The following is an 11,195-nucleotide window of genomic DNA, read 5'->3' as shown; positions in this document are numbered from 1 at the left end:
TGGGAGGGAAACGTATAAAAATACAAAAAAGAAAAAGAGAAAAAGGGAAGGAATGACCCTTCTGGAGACATAGGGTGAGGACTCACCCGCAGGGGGGGGGGCCCGCAGTCAGTTACCCCTTGCAGCACACCTGACATCAAATGCTTAAGACAGCCATTGCCCACACGCTCCTTCAGCTCACCCTCTGCTTCCCGACAAAACGCACGTTCATTTCTTCAAGGGTAAAATGCAGAGGTTTCCCCAAGAGATACAAATAAGCATGCAGAACCATTGCTTCCGTGGCCACAGCAGTTGCTGCACACCTGGGGAACGTTTGCCTTGGGAAAGGAGATTTGACACGACCCAGCCCCGGCTGCCCGAGAGCCACGTCCCGCGCCCCCCGCCCTGGCACTGCTCGCCCTCGGCCCCGCGTCAGGCTGCAGGCTTGAGCACTGCTGCAGAGCTTACCTCGGCAAAACCAGCTCGGGGCTCCTTCCCTGCTTCCGACAGAGCCTCCAAGCTGCCTGCAAGCAGGAGCTAATTAGCAATTATCAGATGAGCTATCCCTTCTTTCTATTTCCTTTTTTTTTTTTTTTTTTAACTGAGCCCAGGCCTAGCTACAGGTGCAGCTACCCCTGTGCCCCTCTGCTTGGCTCCTGGGGCTCCAGCCTTCACCCTCGCTGCTCTGTGCTCCTGCCCGTTCCCAGCACGGGCTCAGCATTCCTCATGGGTTCTGTGGTGTCTCCCCATCCCCGACCTCTCCCGGTGCAGGGCCCGAGCGTACCCGGTCGATAGCCCGGTGGCTGGTGGCGGTCGGGGCCCGGTTGATGGCTCCCTCGGCAGCACGTCCTCCCCGCCACCACTCAGCCAGACCCCAGAGCCCCGCTGCCCTCCGCTTCCTGGTGCTCTGCAAAGCTGTGAGGAGTTCCGCTGCGGAGATGCCTTCCAATTATCAGTTTATGAAACCTCATGGGGGGAAAAAAAAAAGAGTCACTTAAATTACCCATGCAGACCATTTCTCCCCTCTGGTAGAATTTTGCCATTCATGTGAGGTGACAGCACTGTCCCTCCTGAGGAGTGCGTTGGAGAGAAAGCCAGAGACGTTGTGAGGGAGCTGGCCCACCCCATTACAGGCAGAATAGCGACCTTTTGCGTTAACTACATGATGAACGTGCACTACCTCTCACCTCTGCTTTCGGGGTGTTCAGCATAACCTCAGGCGATTTCTGGAACGCTTCAGCTGACCAGCAGATTGCATGTGTTCTGCTTATAAGTAAAAAAAGGTGTTTTACAAGGCTGCCAGCCCGCACACCCTCTCAGGGCTGTGAAAGACGAGCTGTGTTCTTCCTGGCACCGACTGCCTCATCCACCCTCCCAGCCCAGCGCGATGCCTCGCAGGCGCAGTGAAGGTGCAGCTGAGGTCTATGAGAGATGATTTGTGATCCAGGTGCAGTTTAAGCACTGGCAGCTAGAAAAAACATCTCTTTTTTTAATTATTTTTAAATGAGAAGATCTGAGGTTTGAGTAACTGAGAACCACTAAATACGGATGTGGCTTTTTTTCACAGAGTTGCTTTTCAGAGTGGAGCTGGAGTTGGAGCTCTTAACCTCAGAAGCTGGGACAGAGCCATACCATATACGTTTATGTGGCAGTACCGGAAGAAAAGTTATCATGTTTTAGTTAGCTAGAAGTTTAGTCTGAAATATATTAACTTGCTGCTAAACCCAAGCCTCAGCTCCCTCCCTGCCCCTTAGATTGTAAAGCAATTTCACACCATAAAAGTGAATTTTGAAAACACAGCTGCTTGCCCTGACTCCCTGGTCAGAGTAAAACCGAGCAAAAATAAATCTGGAGTAATTTAAATGTTATCTTTCTTCCTATTGAAAATTTTACTGGACAATCTCCCGGAGTCTTTAGTGACCTCCAGAGCCAGCGTCTGCGTGTGGCCGGCCCTTTGTCCCTCTCACCCTCTGTGTTGCCAGTGGCATCGTTCGCACAACCTCCTTTGGCTCACAGGGACTGCTGCCAATGCTGCTCTGGGATCTGCACGTCTCTGACAGCCAGTCCACCAGTGTCTTTTATCTGGACACAGCTGTCTTCCTCCCCAGCTATTTACAGACTCTCAAGAAGTGTTAATCAGGAAGTTTCAAACAGTAAAGTATTTCCAGCTAAACGCAGCCTTGCCCTGAGGGGTAGCTATTCCTTGGGAGCATCAACCTGCTCAGTCTTGGAGTGAGCGTAAATAACCCATTAGCACATTTAGAGCATCTTTGTCATCCTCAGAACTCGGTGGTGGGGGATCTTTTAAAAAGAATACATTGTTAAATCTTACCGAGATCTTCTGAGACAAACATTATGAAAACAGAGATCTGATTCTTGTCGTAGCTTGTTATGATTCAGCTGGTTTGGCCTACCAAGTTTACAGTTTATCTGGAGGTCTTCTGAACTCCATAGGGTATGGAGTCCGTGATATCAGATATCATGCCATAAATTTAATGTATTTGATCCTATTTCTATACGACTTGTCTGTTAGTATCACAGTTTTACACAATATTTGGTGCAAAATTCCTTCTGGCTTTTCTCTTCTTTCTGAACCTGCCGTGCTGCAGTAATTCAGCTGATGACAGGAGTCGGAGGCAGCTGTGACTATGGTTCCTCATGTACAAATTCCTGTGCCAGCTCAGCTTTGACAAGTGCTTTCCTGAAAGCTGAAGAGTGCAGGACTCCAAGACACAAGTGTGTCGTTCAGACAGCAATGAGCGAGATATCGCTGCTACGGAACAAAGTTTGTCTGGCGTCCATCCTGACACTGGCAGTTTGAGCAATAATTTCCTTCCCAGATGCTGTGCAGTTTGAGAGAGTTTGGCTCAAGACATTAAAAAAACAACGGTCTGGCAGTAAACAGCTTTTTTAGAAGTATTATTTGGAGCCCTACTTAAACTTGTGCAATGCTTTGTCTACTTTAATAGGAATTGCTGCAAGTAGTGGTATTAGATACTCAATATGTATCTTCAAGTGGTCTACCTCGAAGAGAGGGCCCTGCTGGACTTTGAAAACTTTCTCTTAGGTCATAACTTTTTCAGCTTCTTTCTTTTTATCCTGCATGAATCAGCACATAACGTGAGTTGAACACCCACAGACTTTGAGAAAACGTGGATCTGGGTCTAGATGTCAGGTTTTGGGTCTATTCTACAGATTTACTGATTATTTATCTATGATCTACTGATTTATTTGTGTATAAAGAAACCTCACAGCTAGTAAATGAAGAAAGAAATATTTGATGATCCTCAGAGCAGTAAACAGCAGCCAGCTCCATTCTCTTCTGTCCCACTGAATTTAGTCACTGTTTAAATATCGGTTGCTCTGAAGCCAGTCAGTACGTGGCAGATTCTTCCCCCGTGCAGATGAACCGTTACTCAGCCTGTGCACCCTGAAGCTCAGCCTAACAATGCTTGGCCCTTGCTGCTCCGCGTTTCAGAGGCAACAGAGGGGGGGATGAAGCATTCTTCAGCTCCTCGAGGGGTCTGGACCGCTGGAAAGGTCAAATAAACACAGTTAAAGTAACCACGAGACTTGCTGCCCAGCCAGCACTCTGGGTCCAAGATCAGCGGTACCGCTGCTTGGTGACTAATGCAATTAAACCAGCTCTCGGTCCTGTCCCGCAGAAACAAATCTCATAGTGTTGCGTACTGCTGCCAGATGGATTGCTCAAGCTTGGAAAGCTCCCTCGTGCGCACATACTGAATCACGACAGACCCTATTCGTGGAAAAACAGGGCACCGACGGAGGGATTTTTAGCCATTTTCCAGCAGAAAAACAATGGCGAGGAGCGGACTTCAACGCACAGGCTGTGGGTGGAGAGCGTGGGCTTTGTGGGTGGTGGAGAGCCGTTTGCTTGTTGGGAAGGGTGGTAAAGCAGAGCCTGGAGGACCGTGTGCCGGGAAGACTTGTTGGGCGGCTGCCGGCACAGGGGATGCTCTGCCCGGCTCCCCCCAGCCATGGCAGCCCCCAGCCTCTCCTGGAGACAGGCACCGGAGGTCCGCTGGGGGCTGACATGGTTGCTTCTCCAGTTGGTGCAGTTGCTTCGTCCCTGAAAAATTAGTAATTGGAGTAACAGTGAGAAAGTAGATGTCTGGAATTTTTCTGGACTATGTGGGGTGGACAGTTTCTCTGCTTCCCACTTTGCAAGGCACTGGTGGAAAGCTGGAAGGAAGGGACAGGAGAGCATTGATAGCGTCCGAAACATGCTTATGTCACCCGCTGCACAGCTGCTTAATTCACCAGTCTCCCCGTGGGGACCCTTGCAATGGGAACAATTCTGCTTCCTTTTCTTCTCATCAGGTACTCCTGGCTTTGTCACAGGCTTCACTATTGCATGGAAGGTGAACAGCAGCATCTCTTTAGGGCCAAATATTAACATTAAGCTCCATAAATTGTACACAAAAACGGAGTGTCAGCCAGGAGAGATCATTCCTCAGCTGCTGCTGTTGGCATCAGTTGAAGTTTGAGAAGTCCTAAGGAGTAACACAGTAGAAAGCTACTCAGTTTTTAAGGGGAAGGCCCTTTCCTATTTCATTTGACTTCTCGCAGGCTTCTGGGCAATTAAACTGAGGTTTGAGATACTGCAGATTGCTCTTAGCCAAACGAAAAGCAATCTCATATTTGACCGCTGTGGCTAAATTCATGTTGTTACTGCTAGTCTGGGCTCTGGAAAAAATGAGATCCAAGGAGGAAAGCACAAGCTGCACCTTCCAGTCTAACAGTAAGTCTCCCGAACACATTAACATAGGAACAGTCGTGTTAGGTCAAACTAAGAGTTTATTCACCTTGGTATCTTTCCTTCAGATGCATCCTAAACTATGTTTGTGGAAAGAATATGAGACCTTTTCCCCTGTACACTCTCCCAGCCATCTGTGGTTGAAGTGTGTCCTGATGTAGTGCCTGCATTCATGCCATAATCTTTTTAGCAGCCGTAAATGAAGCTATATTCCATAGTCTCTCCAATTTCTTAATCCTTGTGGCCTCTGAAGCAGCTTGCTGTAAGGAATGCAATTTAGCTACAGTCATGAACAATTATTTCCTTTTGCTGATTTAAAAATCCACTGTGGTTCACGATGTTGTGAAGACTGCGAGCAAATTCCTCCATGCACATTTTCCCCGGTCATCATCGTTTCGCTGGCCTTTATCCCACCCTGCCTCAGCCTCTCCCTTCAGACCTCCGAGCCATTTAAGCCTCTCTTCACGTGAAAGCTGTGCCGAAGTGTCCTCCTGGACTCTCTCGTGCGTGCCAGGGCACTCCCAGACCTGTGCCGGCACGGCTGGGGTCTGCCCGGAGACGTGCGGCCCCAGGGAGCTGCCCCTCCGACGGCATGGGGCAGGCGGCAGCATCCTGCTACGGCTGCCGCTGCGCAGGGGCACGGGCAGGGGCCGTTACCGGCAGCAGGAGCTTCGGGCGGTTGATTTTTAAGACAGTGGAGGCTAAAATAAGGTTCATATTGTGAAGGGAACATATTGAGGGAGGGGGTAATGACAGCAGCAGAAAAGAAAGTGGTCATTAGAGCTCCTGGAAAAATTAGATGACGCTGGCATACAGGGAAGGTACTGTGTTTGTGGGTAAGGAAGGCTGGATACGCATATTTTGGGTGGGAAAAGTCTATCTTTCTGTCCCCAAGACACCCCACTGAAGGCAAAGGATGCAGAGAATAGCTAAATAGATACACAAAACCATGCTTGGGTGATTATACCAAGCTACATGCCAGGCTTCATCATGACACCAGCAGTAGGTTGGTTTATCGTTCTGGTGAACCAAGTTGGGCAGAAGTAAGTGCCTTAGTTCAGGGCAGCCCATGGAAGTATATTGCAGAACATCGCCATGTTTTGTTGCTGTAAAGAAAAAGCAACAAAACTTAAAGAAATAATACGTAAGCTTGGCTGCAGTCTCTGAATAAGATTATTTTTGCAAAAAACAGTTCACAGACTTCTCATTCTCCCACTCCCTCTGCAAAGGCTTCATCTTCTCCAAGCCATAGCTGGCTATCCAGGCTAATTGCTTCGCTCTCTATTCCACAGCCGGAGGCACGGGCTGACTCAGGATGGGGCAATGGCAACACGAACACTCTTTTTCAGACAAATCTAAAGTAGCCACTGGAAGCAAGATGCAGAATCAAGACAATGTTAGTTCGCTGTTAAGCACAAATTTTCTCATCCGTGGACAGGGCAGTATCCAAGAAGACACGGGATCTTCCCCAATTCTGCACCTGGACGTCACAGCCGGCAGCCGATGCGGCACCGGCTGAGCCAGGCATGTCGGTGGGCAGGGGGCAGCTGCCGGCTGCGGCACCCCCTCACCTGGACACCCGGCTGGGAGCGGGTTGCAGCGGGCCCCAATGGGACAGCGGAGCGCAGGGGAGGGCTGGGCCTCGGGGGGCGGGGGCAAGGGTGCAAAGGTAAAATCTGGTCTAACAAATGGCTCTGAAGGTCCTCCTCATCCCTAGGCGAGGAAAGACTTGCTTCTCCCTTGCCTAGAGAACGAGGAGATCGGAAAGCTCTAAAATAAGACTCCTTGGCTGGCTGACTTGTGATATCGATTCTTGTAGGAACTGCAAGAAGCAAATAAAAGGGCATGGCACAGAGCTACGTGAAATGTTATCGAAAGACAAGCTAATCGCAGAGCTTTTTTTCTTTTGATGCCACCCAGAAAATTTATTGGACAAAAGAAATGTACTCTTGTTTCTGAAGTTTCTGTCTTTCGCACACCGTCTCTCAGAGCTCTGCTTGGGAGCTTTCCCAGCTCCCCACCCTGGCTGGTTTCTGCTCTTTGTTTTCAAGAAATATATCTTCATCAAAATGGAAAAATATCCAAACTGCTGCACAGAAAATTGAACCAATGGACTGGTCTCCTGACTTGGAGCCTGGAGGAGAACTGTACCAATAGTGAAGTGATTTTTTTTTTTTAGTTCCCAGTCATACATTGCTTAGCACTGAGATTTGCCTCTGTCTATAAGGATTGCTACAAAGTGGAATACTGTCAAAGTCGGATGGTGTGGTAGATTTTCTTCAGAGAGAGACATCATGCCCTGTATGAGAGGCAGAGAATAAAACCAATGATGTGCTTTGTTTTCAAGGAAAGGAGATGAGCAGAAATGTACTTTCTCCTGGAAAGGAAACCCTCAAATTAATGTGATAAACACTATTCTAACAAATATCAGTGCCCAGCACTGGGAGGCTGGACTCCCCCTGGTTATATGCTGCAGACTGATCTGTTTTCTCCCCTAAGAAAAATCATTCAACAATTTCGGAAAAAAATCTAAGGAAAATGATACAGTAACAACAACAACAGCCCTTCAACAACACTTATTCCTCTTTTGTCACTGAGCACTTGCTGCTTCATTCCTTTAGGACCCCAGCTATTGGCAAAGTCTGGGTCTCATCACTTCTGTGATTGTCGTTTATCTGCTAAAACATAACAGTTAAATGATGAGAAGATTTTTTCACTTTGCAGTGAAAATGGTCCAGCTTAAAGCGAGTCTTAACGCTGGCTGCAGCCACTGTGCAGCAGACGAATCTGTTCAGGTTTGCCGTAAGGCTGCAGGATCTGAACGGGATGGTCCCCGAAGATCCTGCTGCCTCAGCGTGAGTGTCTGGAGTGAAATACCCATGGCTGTGGTGTTGGGCGGAGAGGAATAGGTTGGAACAAGCACCCCAGCAGATGATCTAACGACAAGGTGAGAACGGAGAGGTGATGAGAAGACAAGCGGGAGTGAAAATACAGGACTGGCACAGGACAGATGTAAAGAAAACTGGGGAGGAGGCAAGGGCGCGGGTGGGCAGAAGGACCCAGAAGAGCTGTGGCGGCTCAAGCACTTTCTTCAAAAATAGCCAACCTTTCAATAACCTTCATCTGTCTTTTTAAATGAAGTATCTGTTTTTTCATATTTTCTGTGTTAAAGGCATGACTCAAACCAGCCTCAACTGACACAGCCACGAAACCATTCTTTGTTACTGTACATCTCTGCCTCTTTTGATATCTGTCCCAGACTTGCTCAATCATGCAGTCCACAGTCGTATAGATTTATTTTCTTTCGTTATCTTTAAATCTGCTCCCTGGACAGTCTCTTAATCAGAGTCAGGTTCTGCAGTAATCGCAGGGAGCATCCTGTAGGAAACATGTTCAGCTCATCAAAGCCAATGAGCATGATGTAGGGTGAAATGAGGCTGTACCACCTATTTTAGTGCTTTGATTTCCTACCTTCTAAGAACATTTGATTTTATAGTCTTTAAAAAAAATTGGAAGGCAGCAAGAAATTACTGCATACTAATAGGCTTAAATACACAGAGTCAGTACACAGGCAAAAGGAGATGGACAAAGGGAGAAAGCTTTGGGTACTTCACTTTAATTTGCCTTTGGCATAAATTCTGCTAGTAGTAATTTTATCACTCGGTTGTAATAGTGTTTAGCTCTCCAGTAGCCAGTCTTACATCTGTTAGACCACAAAGGTCACACAAATTCAGAAGTCCGGGACTAAGAAAGATTTAATCCTTAGCAACATTTTTTTTCTGGCTGCTTATTGAGTAATTCCAGCTCTAAAAGGACCATATATGCTCACTTTGAAGAAATATTTTTTTTTAAATTTTTGAAGTGCCTCACTCTAGAAGTGGTATTTATGTGGTCTAACTTTGAAGATGGTGAAGACCCGAAGATGTTTACCATAACAGAACAACAATGTCGTAGGCTATTTCAGACTTGCATTAATTGTACAGCAGCAGGGAAAGTTAAAACCAAAACCGTGCAGGGAATGTAATTCCCTCACTGTGCAGCATCTGTTCATTGGCTTTTATTTCTTTACTCTCCAGCAGATGGCAATCCAGCACTTGGCCGATAAAACAATCATGTGAAGAGGCTTCTCTCTGCACTCCGTGGGGGCTCTGGTTACATATTCTAAGTGCAACTTCGGACCACGAACGTCATCCAAGTAAATCATTTGACTGATGTTTTATTATGTTGTTGGCCAGCATGAGACAACGCCAGAACAAATAAGATTTAAGAAGTGTATGTGGAAATGGTAGTTCCTTTCCGCAAAGGGGAAGATTTTTATGTCTTTAAAGGCTGCTGGTTGTATTAGTGAAAACAGTCTCTTACACTGAAGTTTTTAGAAGACTTGGGAGGTAAAAATGTAAATTTTAGTGTCTACTTGTTTGGAATTTTACTTGCTGTTGGTGTGATGTAAATCCATTTCTTGTGTTTAAGAAAAAAATGTCACAGAACATCCCGAATCGTCTCCCTTTTCTTTGACCTTCTCTCCAGACTGTGGCTGTGTGCCATACGAGTGCCTGTGCCTCGTCTGCTTATTTACATCGGTCCAGGGCCATTTCTGGGGTTGTCACTGTGAGATCAAACCCACAGAACACATCAGCTATGGTCTGGCCCCCCGCCTCAGCTGATCTCCTAGCTATTCACCTTTTCCACCTGCCCAGGCCAGCAGAGCATTCAGCAGCAGAGCCTGGGGTGGATGAGCATGGTGGGGTTTCCCTCCTGAGCAGGGAGCAAGGGGAGGAATGGATTTAGGGGCACCGGGAGGGAGAGCAGGGGGTTTGGCCCCGGCCGTGCGTTGCGTGACACAGCGATGGCAGAAGGGCTCCTCCTCATCCCGCAGCTGTGTCCCGGCTCGGGGCAGGGAGAGCCAGAGCCCAGCTAGGTTACCTGAGGAGAGGTCGGACACGTCCTTCCGTGGAAAAGGGTGACAGGCCAGTAAGCAACAAAGGGAAGGTGAGGCAGCGAATCGATAGAGGTTCAAGCTTAGTTTGCTAATATTAAATAAACTTTCTCACCTCTAAGTCCTCATAGGTTTTCTTCATCATTTCATTCCTACATTTGTTTTGAAACTTTGTGATTTCGAAAAGTATGAATTGATAGAGGCAAAAACGGCCTTTTGTCAAATATCTGACCCTTCCGTAACAGAGATGGCAGCAGCACTGTTTACATTTTCAGGGCCTTGTACCGTCATCAGTTACCGTCTGTATTCCACTTTGGATCAAAGAGGAGCTGGAAGCAAGCTTCAGGTCTGTGTGGGAGGCAGATAACGGGCACCAAGAGGCAGAGATTCTACACAAATGTGGGGTTGCTGATCTGGTATGCTCTCATCATTTGGATTTTGGGAAATTGTTTTTTAAAAAGCCCTTGGGTTTTCGAGGTTGTTAAGGTAATGGTGATGACAAACCTGGTAACTGCTGCTTTCTTTACAAGTCAAGCCGGTGAGCAGAAACTGTATGTCTGGGAAAACTAACAATCTATTTTATGTTCCCACTGCTGTGTGTGAGAAAGGATGAATCAGACATTGTTGTGATTCGGAGTCAGCGACAGCCTGCTCAGAACAACCCAGAAAGAGAACAGCGGTCCGTGCTGGGAGCCTGCTGTCTCGCCTCGTCCAGTAGTGACTGTCCTGAGCCATGAGATGCCTGTTCGGGGGGATGGCGGCGTGTAGTTCCCACAAGTGTTTAGAAATAAATGAGAACTTTATTCTTTTCCTTCAATTCTTTTTATATTTTTAGTTAGTTCCTCTTTGAAAAATATCTTCATAAACTAACTCATTAAATGCATGGCACAGCCTTGTCTAATACACACCAAATACACACTCGAGCATGCGAGACCTCTGTGTTCCCAAAAAGGTAGAAACGCTGCTCTGATTTTTATGATGCTCATCAGCTTTCCGCTAGTTTCTTCACCCAGCCCTTCCTTCTTTCCCTCCTCTCTCCCCCAGTAATCCTCACTACCACCTCAGCTGTTCCGCGAGCTGGCTGATCCCTTTGCCTTCCTCCATGGCCCCTAACGCCACCAGAGCAAAGGCGCCTGGAACACCGCGGGGCCGGTTTGTTGCCCGGGCTGCTGGCAGGGGCTGCGGTGCTGGGGTGGCTCAGGCAGCCCTCAAGAGGGCAGCGAGGAAGAAGGGAGGCACAGCCCGTAAATGGCATTCCCACAGCACACGCAGGACTGAACAGAGGGAAAGAACGCTACTGGGCAAGATACTGGAAATAACAGAAAACAAATAGCAGAAATCAAATGTTTCCTACTCTGGCACGGGGCAAATCTCTCGCAAGCCGCAGGGTGCAGCCTGACAGATCTTTGCCCTAAAGAAGATTTATCTAGATTTAACATCAAGAAGACGGTACCTGTGTGATCTCGCTTTTATCCACCGTACCTTCCTGCCCTCCGCTGCTGG

Source organism: Opisthocomus hoazin, chromosome 2, assembly GCF_030867145.1.
Source record: "Opisthocomus hoazin isolate bOpiHoa1 chromosome 2, bOpiHoa1.hap1, whole genome shotgun sequence".
In the NCBI taxonomy this organism is placed as follows: Eukaryota; Metazoa; Chordata; class Aves; order Opisthocomiformes; family Opisthocomidae; genus Opisthocomus; species Opisthocomus hoazin.
Note: the sequence above shows the minus strand (reverse complement) of the source record.